Here is a 14,455-nt window from a genome sequence, read left to right on the forward strand (position 1 = left end):
TTGCACATGTCAAAATACCTTTATAAAACAATTTTGAAATAACTTTTGCACTTATAAAAATAATTTGTACTTGAGAAATAATTCGCTTCAAGGGTGAAAGGGGTTAACTCATAGAGTGTTTTTCTAGGGAAATTTCTCCCTTAGTTGCACAAAATTCAACACATATTATGTCAAGGAATTGGGTAATGTCTTGAGGGTCTGGTCTAAATGTGTATTTCCCCTTCTAAGGGTTGAATTAATTGTAATATTTTGATGTAAAAATATTTTAGTGCATGGTCCCTCGCAATCAGACACCATGGCTAAAATATTTGAGGGTGGAAAAATAATTAAATCCCCTCTAGAGTCAATTAATTAATTTTTCTGGCAAAATTAAATAAAAATCCTAAGCCAAAAAATTAATTAATTTTGAGTCAAAAAATAATTATAGAGAAATTAATTTCTCTCCAAGTGGAAAATAATCAAAAATTCATGGGTCAAAAGGAAGTCAATTTTTGGAGGTCCTCCACCAAGGGAAAAATGGATATTTTAAGAAAATTTGAGCCCTTGGACCTTGGTGGTTAAGTCAAAGTCAATTTTTTGAGGAAATTAATCCAAAATATTAATTTTTGGATTAATAAAAAATGGTTTTTAAGAGAAATTCGAATTTTTCCTCAAAAATAAAAATTTGACGGTGGAGATTAAAAGAAGATCAAGTTATTTTCAACGGTTGAGATTAATTTGACGAGGATCAAGCCAACTAGCCATTATTTTCCACTTGGAAGAGTTTTCTCTATATAAAGAAGCTATTGAGCTTCTATTTCCCATCTTTGGGTTGAGTAATTTTCTATTGATGTACTGAGCTTCTGCTCTGCTGGAATTATTTTTCTCATAATAGTACGACTTAGGGGTTTCAATTCATGTTGTTCTATCTATTGATCTCTGGTATGTACGTGTTTATACTCTATTGTGTTGAATATTACAAACTGTAATTTCATTTGTCGGTGATAAGAACATTCTATTGGTACAAGCTATCTTAGATGATCTAATTCACTATATGATCTAACAGTTTATTTTACGATTGAATAAAGAATTACAGGTACAATAGCCCTTGCGCTCCAAGTTCACAGACTATGGGGAAGGGTCGACCTTGTTTGGGCTTTAGGCTTTCATTGCATCAAATTGTTTTGCGGGAGGGTTTTGGACAGTTATATTTTTCAAAATTATTCATCCTTGAAATTTATTTAAAAAAAAACTCAAAAATTGCATTTGATCCAAGGCTACAAATATTTAATATGTCTAGCTCTATTGAGAAAATTTGTTGGGGTTTTGAGGCAACTCTAAAACTAGGAAGGCAAGATCTAACGTCTAGCCCTCATCCAAGCTCAACGTTCAGCCAAGAAAGGAAGACAGTGGCCCTACAAGATAAATATTTTGGCGATTTTGTGAAAGAATTTATGTTTTGGCTATAAATTTTTGGTGAATGCAAGGGTTTCACAATTTTTGAGGGCCTTCAGGGCCTAATGGTTGACTTTTCCAGCCTTGTCATGAGCCTTCTAGCCCTCTCTCAATGAGCCACGGTTGTTTTAGGGCCTTCCACCTCTGTCGTTGCCCTTAATTCCCCTTGTTTCGAGCCTTTCTAGGCCCTAATCCTTGAGTTGCAAGCCCCTTAGGGCCTCTAACTGTTAAATTATGATATGTTTTATGCTTAAGAGCAATTTATATCAAAACTTCTTATTAGCCCAATGTCAATTTCCAGTATAGCAATCACATTAACATGATAGTAAAATGTTGATAGAAAATAAATGAAAACAACAGAAGACAAGCCAAGACAAGAGACACAAGATGTGGCGCTAGCCAGAGACAAACCCCAATGCGGGGGAACACTTTGATCAATTCTTCTATATTCTTCAATAATTCAGCAAAGAGCGAGAGAGATAGTATAATATCACAAATATGTGATTTACAACAGCAGTAATGAAACCCTTGAACAGCAATAGCAAGGGTGATCAATCAGCTCCCAAATGACCTAAAAACAACCTAGGAGAACTTAGTCTCCAACAACAGTAATAGCAGCCCAAAACTGTAATATTCCTAATTAGCCATAGCTCATTGGAATATTTGATTTTGCTCAATTCTGCCTTCTATAGTTATTTATAAATAAAAAGGTGAGGAAAGGGGGGACATAACTCAATTTTAGAATAAAGTCACTCCCTAGTAGCACAACGTTGTAACTTAAAGGGGAGCCAAGGGGAGCCAAAGGACCAGGTAAAGGAGGGGCCCATGCAGACACTTGGAGGAACAGCGCAGATGGAGAGGAGCATGTGGCAAGAGAAGGGGCTACATTGGAGGAGGTGGGCCTTGGGGTTGAGAGAGGCCAACGCTATAAAGGGGAGAGGAGCCTCCTCATTTTGTCATTCAATTATGTGCATTTGAGCTAGTCACTTCGACTTGGAGCACGCTGGCTGTTTAGCCTGTCTGCAGCATTGTTTAGTGCTCAACAGTAGCGCAAAGCCTTGAGGGACAAGTACATCCCCAAGGGGGTGATTTTCGAAGGTCGGCTATTTTAGAAAAGCTTTCTGGGTTTTCTGGGTTTCTTGAGTAGAGTCTGGTTCCAGAATTTCAGCATTTTCTGAGGGGGGGAACAACCCCAAATCCTCATTTGATTTCCAGCAATAGCAGCAGCACGGCAATTCTCCAGCAGCTTGGACGCAGTTCAGAGAGAGGCCATTCCTTTACTATTCTGAGTGTATTTCTTCACTTGCCTTGTGTAAGTCGAGGTGCCATCTTTCCGATCACCTCCTGTACTCATTCCATTACTCAGTATAATAAAATGGCGTAGCATTTCTCTCTGCATTTCTTGAGTATCTGCTTATATTTCATGTTTACATTATTATCTGTTGTACCACTGTTATTTTTATCACTTTGAGCTTCCCGGTTACTATATCATTTGTACATATTTGGTTGGGATTTACTGGGGTTTGGGGAATATCCCTGAAACGGGATATTACAGTGGTATCAGAGCATAGATCTGGCTCAGCCTGTGGAGCTAGCAATCTATGACACCGGGGGAAAAGCCCTACATCTGTTACAGAGGTAGGAGATACAGAGACATGGGCGTAGGTTGGAGAACACCTACGGAGAGGGAGATTGTGTTCAGGTGGTGGACACAGAATAGGAGGAGCCTGTGGTGAACGCAAAATAGGAGGAACCTGTGGTGGATGCAGAATAGGAGGATCCGATGGCAGATGAGGACGGGAAGAGATTTGCGGACATGCTCCTCAAATCAGTGCAGGATATGTCGAGGCGGATCGAGATGATGGGGCAAAAATTCACGACAATAGAGGCTAGACAGCATGACAACCCACGGGTTTTCCAGGTTGGTGAGGGATCGGGTACATCCCACCATTTTCCAGAGCAAGGTGCCACCCAGCGGGATATTACTCCACAGATGGCCTCACATGCCCCTACACACTCTGCCATGCCCACTTTCCTAGGAGCGAATATGGGGGCCGGAGCCCAGCAGGAAGCAAAGCCCGGTCATATGGGCAATTATTTTGCAGAGTACCAGGCCTATGGGCAGGAGTTCAGGGATGCTCTCTCATTCAGAGACTTCGTTCAGCTCCAGCGGGATAGTAGACCCCGCGACCATCACAGAGGACACCGGCATTATCACGATGGAGACACCCATCGCACAACTAGTAGATTCCACTTTCCTACGTTTGATGGTTCATCAAACAGTTCGGCAAGGTCTTGGGTGGAGAAGCTGGACATCTATTTCCAGCTTAACTAGATGTTGAAGGCAGAGACCATCAAGGTGGCGACATTACATTTGGATGGTGAGGCCCAGGATTGGTGGTTCCATGGGATGGTTACACTCGGACACTCCTCAGTGACGACATATGCCAAGTTCACCAAGAGACTGATGGAGAGGTTTGACCGGAGGGATCCGGAACAACACTTTGTTGAGCTGACAAGGCTCAAACAGACAGGGAGCCTAGAGACCTACATTGCAGACTTCCTGAGGATTTCAGTGATGGTGCCAGATCTATCCACGGCACGGAGGATCTACATGTTTGTTGAAGGGTTAGCAGAGCCACTTCGGGGTCTAGTCAGGTCCACTAGACCAGCCACACTCCAGGATGCTATCAGCAGGACCCGGGACTTACAGGATGGCTTACCCAGGACTCTGACGCCTTACCCACAGAGACAGGCTTTCCAGCCTAAGGGGAAGGATGTGAGGATTCCGCCTCCAGAGGGGAATCCAGGACGAGCACAGATTGATGATGTTGCCAAGAGGGAGTTGAAGAAGAAGCGGTTGTGCTTTACCTGTCAGGAGTCGAGGGCACCAGGACATAGATGTGCTGTTGGCAAAGCACATTTTATTGAGGTCTTCTCCGAGAGCAGCGGGGAAGAGGATGAGGAGGATGATGTGGAGGCAGGAGATAGCCATGCTGAGCAGGGTCCCTTGCCACCTCCACCACCACCAGCAAGCGATGCAGCTTTTGCACCTATCATAGGAGCCCTTGCAGCATTGCGAGGAGTTCCCAAGTATTGACGTTGCGCATACGGGGGACAGTACGTGGCCAGCAAGTATCAGTTTTGGCTGACAGTGGGGCCACCCACAACTTCATCGATACACAGATGGTCGAGCGAAGAGGTATACCGACAAAGAGCTTCAATGGATTTTCCGTTTTGGTCCCAGGAGATCAAACCATGGTGTGTGCTCGTTATGTTCCAGAGTCGTCAGTGACGATGGGCACCTACACACTGACTGACCACTTCTTCGTGGTCAATATTTCGAACACCAACATAGTATTGGGTGTCCAATGGCTTATCACTCTTAGGAAGGTCACGACAGATTGGAAGGCCCTAAAGATGGAGTGGGATGATGAGAAGATATGGAGGCATGAGAAGATACGGAGACAACACACATACCTGCCTCAAACTATTTCAGCTCATCGGATGGAGGCAGTCTTCCGGAAGGGCGACGTAGAGTGGGCAGTGGAGCTATATGCATCAGAGGCAGGGACTACAGGGAAGACAGTGCACCCAGAGATACAGTCCATCCTTGATCGGTATGCCACAGTATTTGGGGAGATTCCGCCAGGACAGCGACCGGACCGGGGGTTTAAACATACCACCAAGCTTGAGCAGGGCATACAGGCAGTGATTACTACCCCTTATAGGCATCCCAAGACCTGTCAGGATGGGATTGAGCGGGCCATTCAGGAGTTGCTAGCTCTTGGGCACATTCGGCCGAGCACGAGCCCTTTTGCTTCTTCCATGGTGTTGGTGAAGAAGAAGGACGGAACATTAAGGATGTGCATTGACTACAGGGCCCTGAACAAGAAGACACTGAAGAACAGGCACCCCATACCCAAGATCGATGAGTTGATGGATGAGTTGAGAGGAGCACAGTTCTTCTCAAAGATTGATTTGAGATCTGGGTACCATCAGATTCGTGTGAGGGAACAGGACATTCCCAAGACCGCCTTCAGGTGTCACTATGGGCACTTTGAGTTTTTGGTGATGCCCTTCGAGCTAACTAACGCTCCAGCTACGTTCCAGTCTTGCATGAATCATATTTTCCGCAATCACTTAAGGAAGTTTGTGTTGGTGTTCTTTGATGATATCCTCATTTACAGCAGGACTTGGGAGGAGCATCTCCAGCACATTGAGATAGTATTGCGCATCTTGGAGGAGCAGCAGTTCTATGCCAAGCTCTCCAAGTGTGAGTATGGGTTCACGGAGATGTTATACTTGGGACACATCATAGCAGTGGACGGAGTGAGGACCCACGACGAGAAGATCAAGGCCATCAAAGATTGGCCGGAGCCGAGGAACGTGACAAAACTTCGAGGATTCATTGGCATTTGCACCTACTACCGGAAGTTCGTCAAGAGTTTCTCACAGCTTGTTGCACCCCTGACGGATTTGACGAGGAAGGGGGCATTCAGTTGGTCGGATACAGCGCAACGAGCCTTTGATAGGCTCAAGGAGGTTATGAGCAGCTGCCCAATGCTTTCATTACCGGATTTTTCGCAGCCATTTGTTTTGGAGTGTGATGCGTCGGGAGAGGGGATCGGCGCAGTATTGGTGCAAGGAGGTCACCCTATAGCCTTTGAGAGTCGAAAGCTCCTTCCGCACGAGAGGTTGTATTCTATATACAATGAGGAGATGCTGGCCATCATGCATGCATTGGCCAAGTTCCGACAGTATTTAATGGGTAACAGGTTTAGGGTGAGGACTGATCACAACAGCCTTAGGTTCTTTTTCGAGCAGAAGCAGCTGCAGGAGAAGCAGTAGAAGTGGATCAGTAAGATCCAAGCATATGACTTTGACATTGAGTATGTCAAGGGTAAGAAGAACGTGGTAACAGATGCCCTTTCACGTAGACCAGCCACGTTGTCTCTTATGAGCTTGGACACAGACTGGAGAGCTCGACTATTAGTTGAGTACTCCAAGGACAGATTTGCATGTGAGGTTCTGGATGGGCAGGTGGCGGATGACAAGTACAGGGTGGTCGATGAGATCATCTACTACAGGGACCGGATCTTATTGACTGAGGGGTCTTAGCTCAAGAAGAAGATACTTCAGGTATCACATGATTCACCATTGGTCGGCCATCAGGGGTTTACCAAAACCTACAGGGCCATTAGAGAGAGGTTCTCATGGAAGGGCCTCAAGGAGGACGTACTCCAGCATGTTCGGGAGTTCGATGTTTTCCAGAGGAACAAGGGGGAGATGAACCATCCCGCAGGATTATTGTAGCCTCTTCCCATTCCGGAGGGGAAATGGGAGTGTATTTCGATGAACTTCATCACAGGGCAAGGATTGCATATTTGTCGTCGTTGATCGACTAACAAAGTACTCACACTTTTTCGCCATATCCACACACTACACAGCAACACAGGTGGCCGAGCTGTTCTTGAGAGAGATCTTCAGGTTACATGGTCTTCCCAAGACCATCACTAGTGACAAGGACAGTCGTTTCGTGGGCGGATTTTGGCAAGAGCTTTTCCGGTTGGTGGGGACGGAGTTGACACCGAGTACCAGTTATCACCCACAGACGGACGGGCAGACAGAGATAGTTAACAAGTGGCTAGAGGGCTACTTGCGTAACTATGTCAGTGGGCAGCAGCGAGCATGGCTGAAGTGGCTGCATTTGGGGGAACACTACTACAACACTACTCATCACATGTCCATTGGTATGTCACCATTCTATGCTTTCTATGGATATCATCCTTTATCTTTCGCTGACGTGATGTTTGGTGCTAGCAAGGCTCCGAGAGCCAAGATTTGGATCCAAGAGAGTTAGGATATTCTCCGAGCTCTCAAGGATAATATGGCTACAGTGCAAAACCAGCAGAAGTTGTATGCTAACAGGGGTCGGGTGGAGAGACAGTTTGAGATAGGGGACTTGGTCTACCTACGGTTACGACCATACCAACAATCATCACTGAAGCAGAAGGGGGCTAAGAATCTCAAGCCCCGCTTTTATGAGCCATACAGGGTGATACGCAGGATTGGACATGTTGCGTATGAGTTGGAGCTGCCCCAAGGCAACAAGATTCATAACGTCTTTCATGTATCATGCCTGAAGAAGGCATTGGGGCAACATGTGACAGTGACAGATGAGCTACCACCCACAGATGATGAGGGTCATTTGGTGTTGCAGCCAGAGGCTATTATTGATACCAGGGAGAGGCAACTACGGAACAGGACAATCCGGGAATTCTTGATGAGGTGGAAGAATTCACTGGATGAGGATGCCACTTGGGAAAGAGAGAAAATTTTGCAGCATCCATCACTTCAGTTACTTGAGGACAAGCAACATTTTGCTGGGGGGGACTGTAATATTCCTAATTAGCCATGGCTAATTGGAATATTCGATTTTGCTCAATTCTGCCTTCTATAGTTATTTATAAATAAAATGGTGAGGAAATGGGGGACATAACTCACTTTTAGAATAAAGTCACTCCCTAGTAGCACAACGTTGTAACTTAAAGGGGAGCCAAGGGGGGCCAAAGGACCACATAGAGGAGGGGCCCACGCAGACACTTGAAGGGACTGCGCAAATGGAGAGGAGCACATGGCAAGAGAAGGGGCTACGTTGGAGGAGGTGGGCCTTGGGGTTGAGAGAGGCCAACGCTATAAAGGGGAGAGGAGCCTCCTCATTTTGTCATTCGATTATGTGCATTTGAGCTAGTCACTTCGACTTGGAGCACGCTAGCTGTTTAGCCTGTCTGCAGCACTGTTTAATGCATTGAGTGTCTCCGTTCGGAGATCTCGCCCTTAGCCCCGGGGAATTTCGAGTGCCTACTCAGGCAAGGTAGTTTTCAGCAGTCTTTTGCAGTAGGATTGATATTTGGCATTGAGGGGGAGCTGAGCATTTGAGGACTGCATAGTCTTGAGAGAGAGGGATGCAGTTCTTCTGGAGGTATTTCTGGATTGGGGGTTTGTGGAGGATTTGAGCTAGGAGATTGAGCAAGGGATCAGCCTTTGCATATTGGAGGATTTTGGCGAAGTTTCGGGCAGAGTTTTGGAGGATTCTACTTAGCGGAAGCGCAGAGCCTTGAGGGACAGCATAGATCCCCAAGGGGATGATTTTCAAGGGTCGACTATTTCAGAAAGGCTTTCTGGGTTTTTCTAGGTTTCTTGAGTAGAGTCTGGTTCTAGAATTTCAGCATTTTCTGAGGAGGGGAATAGCCCCAAATCCTCATTTGATTTCCAGCAGTAGCAGCAGCACAGAAGTTCTCTAGCAGCTTGGACGCAGTTCAGAGAGAGGCCATTCCTTTACTATTCTGAGTGTATTTCTTCACTTGCCTTGTGCAAGTCGAGGTGCCATCTTTCCGATCACCTCCTGTACTCATTCCATTACTCAGTATAAAAAATGGCTTAGCATTTCTCTCTGCATTTCATGAGTATCTACTTATATTTCATGTTTACATTATTATCTATTGCACCACTGTTATTTTTATCACTTTGAGCTTCCCGGTTACTATATCATTTGTACGTATTTGGTTGGGGTTTACTGGGGTTTGGGGAATATCCCTGAAACAGGGATATTACAAAAACAGTAAATGTAAGAAGGTCAAAACAACAGTCAATACTACTGCATATTGTCGCCAGCTCTAACCAGTCAACGTTGTCCCAAATGTGTGCTCCAACAAGTCAACGCAGGTTGTCCAGCAATTTGGCTAGCCTAAGAGAAGCTACCCACACAAATTCGCAGTCAATGGAGGCTATACGTTGGTCAACGCAGTCCTTACTCACCCAAACAAGGTTGTTGCACCTTCCTACATCCTCCTACAATGTCGCCCTAACTACGTCCTCTTTCCCACATGAGAGAGAGTCTTCTTTCTCCTTTGTATACCCAAGAGAGAAGGAGGGAGAAGAGATGTGAGGATGAGATGAGTGAGCTAATGCCTCAAGGTCTCTTCTATTTATATGCCACATTGAGGTTTAGCTGGGGGCGTGCAACACTATTTTACTCGCTAGCCGACCTTGACAAATTGTCAAGAAATACAAATAAATTCATATCTCCATGAATACATGTCGAAATCGAATGATCGTTAGATCAATCCTACACCTCTCGATGAGAGGAATCCAAGAAAAATATCGGCTACCATAAATAAGATGACCCACATGGAGTTTGGCCCTAGTTGCCAATTTTAACACTCCCTCTCAACTAGGGAGAACTCCATCTGCTAATCCATCTGTCTATTGGTACTATCTCTACCATCAAATGCATTGCCCTGCACTGCTTTGCTCTGTTGAACTATGAAGAAGAAGAAATGATCGAGAATGTATCATACCATCCTCTGCTAACTCAAAGTCAAGAGAGTGCCCAATAGCACTCTTACTGACCCGAAGTCAGTTCCAAAAGAGAGTGAATTGTATCACTCTTACTGACCCGAAGGCAGTTCCAATTGATCCCAAATCAATGTCATCCTAGCATAGGGAGTACGGTAGATACACAATGCATCCATCAGTAATACTATTGTCCCTATCCCTATCCTCATTTCCCTACTCATTGGCCAAATGAGAGGTACTTCCATCCATCCCAGACTACAAGGGTAGGATGTCTCAGCACGAGAAGTATGAACCATTCTTCCTTCCTACATGTCGCCACAGGGTATCACAGGCGAAGGCTAAACCATTCACCTTGTAAACAGCGCGCCACTAGAGGAGGGTGAGTCACCCTATCATTGCTCGTCGCTCCAAGAAGTACCCCAAGCCCCCCGGAGCTCCCAAAGCTCAATGTATGCATCATACAGGACCCTCATAAGAGGGTCTCTCCACGACTCCTAGTCGTTCTCGAAAAGTAAAGAATTTGACCTATCCCAGGGGCTTCGTCAAAATGTCGATGACCTATTTTTCTGTCCCAATATGATGGAGCCTTATTGCTCCTCATTGTACCATATCCCGAATAAAGTGGCACCTGATATCGATGTGCTTGGAGCAATCATGAAATATGGAATTCTCTAATAAACGAATCCCACTTTGGTTGTCGTAGAGGGTCACAGTAATATCCAGTGTATGTCCAAATAGCTCACTAAAGAGCTTCCTCAACTAGACAGCGTCACAGGAGGCCATAATCGTAGCAATGTACTCTGCCTCAGTAGTGCTCAAAGCCATCGACTTCTATTTCCTGCTCATTCAGGAGATCAAGGCAGAACCCAAAGAGAAACAGCACCCGAAAGTGCTCTTTCAGTCCACCACACTACCTGCCCAATCAATATCAGAATATCCATGTAGCCTCACATCTCCAGCAGTGTATCTCAACCCATGAGTGATTGTGCCCTGAAGATATCTTAGAAGATTCTTAGCACCAATCCAATGTGAGTGATGGGGCTCAACCATATATTGGCTCAACGTGTTGACTGCAAAACATATATCCAAACGAGAGTTCACCAAGAACATCAATGCTCCTATGAGTTGACGATACTTGGAAGCATTTCCCAAAACAAGTCCGAGAGCATTACCACATAACTTCTTGAAGTTATGCTCCATCGAGGTAGTCACAGGCTTGCAGTCCACCATACCAAATCTCTCCAATATCTTCACCACGTATTTTCCTTGAGATAGGAAAATTTCTCCTGGCTTTTTCCAGACCTCTAGCCCTAGGAAATAGTACATTAGCCCTAGGTCCTTCGTCTCAAATTCGGAAGTCAACTCCCTCTTACATTTGTGAATGAGAGGGTCTTCACCTATCAGAAAGAGGTCGTCAACATACAGCACTAGTATGAGAGGCTTATCATCCTCAACCTTAAAGTAATGGTTTGGACCAGCTTCACTCCTAGTGAATCCCAGATTCATCAAGTAGCTATCGATCCTCTCATACCAAGCTCGGGGTGCTTGCTTCAACCCATAGAGAACTTTCTTCAACCTGCATACGTGAGATTCCCAATCATGAATCTCAAACCCCTCGGGGTGTTCCACATAGACTTCCTCTTTAATCGAATCATGCAAGAATGTGGTCTTGACATCCATCTGATGTAGGTTCCATCCTTGGGAAGTGGCAAGGGCTATGATCGAGCGGATAGTGGTGTATCCGGAACCGCGTGCAAATATCTCATCATAATCTACACCTTCCTTTTGAGAGAAGCCTCGAGCAACAAAACAAGCGTTATACTTTTCAGCACTCCAATCAGCGCCATGCTTGATTTTGTAAAGCCACTTCGAGGTGACAATTGTTTTGTCCTGGGGTTTGGGGACCACATCCCAAACATCATTCTTCATGATGGACTCATATTCCTCATTCATAGCATCCTTCCATACTTGATGCTTCACGGCTTTTTCGAATGATGAAGGCTCATTTTGAATGATGGTGCTCATAATGGTCAAGTATCCCTGATTCTTGGTCAGCTTCTTACTTTCACGGAAAATCCCTCTGAGAGCAATATGTCCTTCGGCATCATCAAGTGTCCCCCTAAGCCATGAGGGCCTCTTCCTAGAAGTGGAAGGCTCTTGCGGAGGGGGATCAATGGGATCCATAGATTCTTCCACATCGGGCACCGTCTCATCTTCCTTCTCATCCGGCTTCCTAGAGTCAACTTCTTTATCTTTTCTTAGAATAAGACGATTGTCAACCTTGCTAAGAGCCATATCTTCATCAAAGGTGACATCATCACTTTATCTCGACTTCCCTTTGACCAGCCACATAGATTCTATAGCCCTTAGAATTTTCCCTATAGCCCACGAAGATTCCCTTCTTTCCAGATGCACCCAATTTGTTTCTTTTCTCTTTCGGCACATGAAAATATACGGGACTTCCAAAAATTCTAAAATAAGAGACATCAAGTTTCTTACCAGTGAACATCTCTTTGGGGGTCTTGGAATCCAATGCTTAATGAGGACGTCAGATTTGAACATTACGGCGGTATTTGCAGCTTTGGACCATAGAAGCTTCAGAAGCCTTTGATCATGGAGCATGGAACGAATGACTTCCATAATCGTACGATTCTTCCTTTCCGCCACACCATTCTGCTCAGGAGTGTATGGTGTTGTGGTCTCCCTCTTAATGCCAGCTTCCTTGCAAAAGTCGTGGAACTCATTGGATTCATACTCAGTCCCATTATTAGTCCTTAAGGTCTTGATCCTCTTCTCGATTTGATTCTCGATCAAGGCTTTGAAGTGATGAAACCAAGAGAACACTTCATCCTTCTTTTTCAAGAAGTATATCCAAGTCTTGAGAGAATAATCATCTGTAAAATTGAGATAATATAAATATCCTCCCAAAGCGTTCACGGGCATCATACTAGATATGCTGGAGTGAACCAACTACAAAATGTCGGAGGTCTTGCTATGACTTCAGGGGAATGGTCCCCTTTTAAGCTTCCCTTTGGCACACCCCGGACATACACCACCTTGCTCTACTTTAAACTCAGGCATCCCCGTCACCATCTATCTTACATCGGGTAGAGCCTTATAATGAAGGTGGGCAAACCTCTGGTTCCATAGTTCAAACTGTAGAGTTGTGTCGCAAGACATGACTCCCAACAGACTTCCTCCAACTTGATATAAAGAGTCAACCCGAAACCCAAGAGTATAATCATCTTTAAAATTCTTTTCCACACACGTAACTTGCCATCGATGAAGGCCACCTTGTAGCCTTTGTCTTCCATTTTGCCGAAATGGACACCAGGTTCTTCTTGAGATCAGGGACAGATAGGACTTCTTGCAAATGAATTGTGTTTCCCTGATTTAATTGAAGAGTAACATTCCCTACACCCTTTACAGGATACGTGGAATTGTCTCCAAGAATAATCTCCAAGTTTGTCTCCTTCTCTATCAAATTAGAGAGAGGTTCCTTGTAACCAGTGAAGTGCCTTGAGGCACCACTATCAATAAGCCAATTTCCCAAGGAGTCTGGAGGAGTAGTGGAGAGGGTCGATATCAAATAATACTCATCTTGCTTATTGTTAACAACATTTGATTCATACCTGAAATTACTTGCTTTCTTGAAGGGTTGACCACTTCCTTGATTTCCCACATTCCTCTTTCCTTTGCCATTGAACCTACCATTCCTTTGATTGTGGTTGGAGTAGCCTGGGGAGTGATTTTGATCATCGTCACGTGATGTGACCTTTCTATTTGGACACTCCCTCGCATAGTGGCCAAATTTATTGCAAACAAAACATCTTACTTTCCTTCCAACCTTTGGTGCGGGATTTCCTTTGAAATGACCTTTAGACCCAGAATTTTTCTCCTTTCGGCTTGAGAGGAGAAAGCAGTGGGGTTGCCTCTACTTGCAGGCATTTCTTGCTCCACCATCCTTGTCTCTTCTTGAATGCATCCTGCCATCTGTTCTTCAAATCCTAGAATTCGATCATTGTTAAGAAGAGTGGTTCTAAACACATACCATTCGGATGGGAGCCTTCCAAGGGTAGTGATGGTTAGTTCCCTGTCAGAAATGACTTCTCCAATTCATAGGAGATCATTCTTGATCTCAGTGATCCTTAAGAAGTAGGATTGAATATCTTAATCCTTGCCCTTCTTAATATCCTTAAACTTATTTTTGAGGAACAAAACTTGATTTGCATCACTAACTTTAAACAAGCTTACCAGTCTATCGTAGATCTCCTTGGAGGGGTTCAACTCGGAAATGCAGGGCACCAGACACTTATCAATTGAGTCTCGGATGATCTTCTTTGCTTTGACTTCACCCTTAGTGTACTTGTTCCTTGTAGCAATCGTGCATTTGATGGAGGCTCTGTAATTCTACCCCTTACATAGTCCAACACTTCATGCTCTTCCAATGTCATATCAAGAGATATCTTCCATTCATGATAGTCAAACTTCTCAAGGAGCTTGTCTTCGGCGGGGAAGTGTGATGAGGAACCCATGAAGCCTTTTGACTTTTTCCAACTGTCTTTGGTGATTGCTCTTGCTCTTGCTCTTGCTTAGGCTTTGTCTTCACCTCACCTCTGATACCATGTTAAATTATGGTATGTTCTATGCTTAAGGGCAA

The sequence above is a fragment of the Pinus tabuliformis genome, chromosome 8 (assembly GCF_031772625.1).
Source record: "Pinus tabuliformis cultivar Carrire ecotype Pingquan chromosome 8, CPIR1, whole genome shotgun sequence".
Classification (NCBI taxonomy): Eukaryota; Viridiplantae; Streptophyta; class Pinopsida; order Pinales; family Pinaceae; genus Pinus; species Pinus tabuliformis.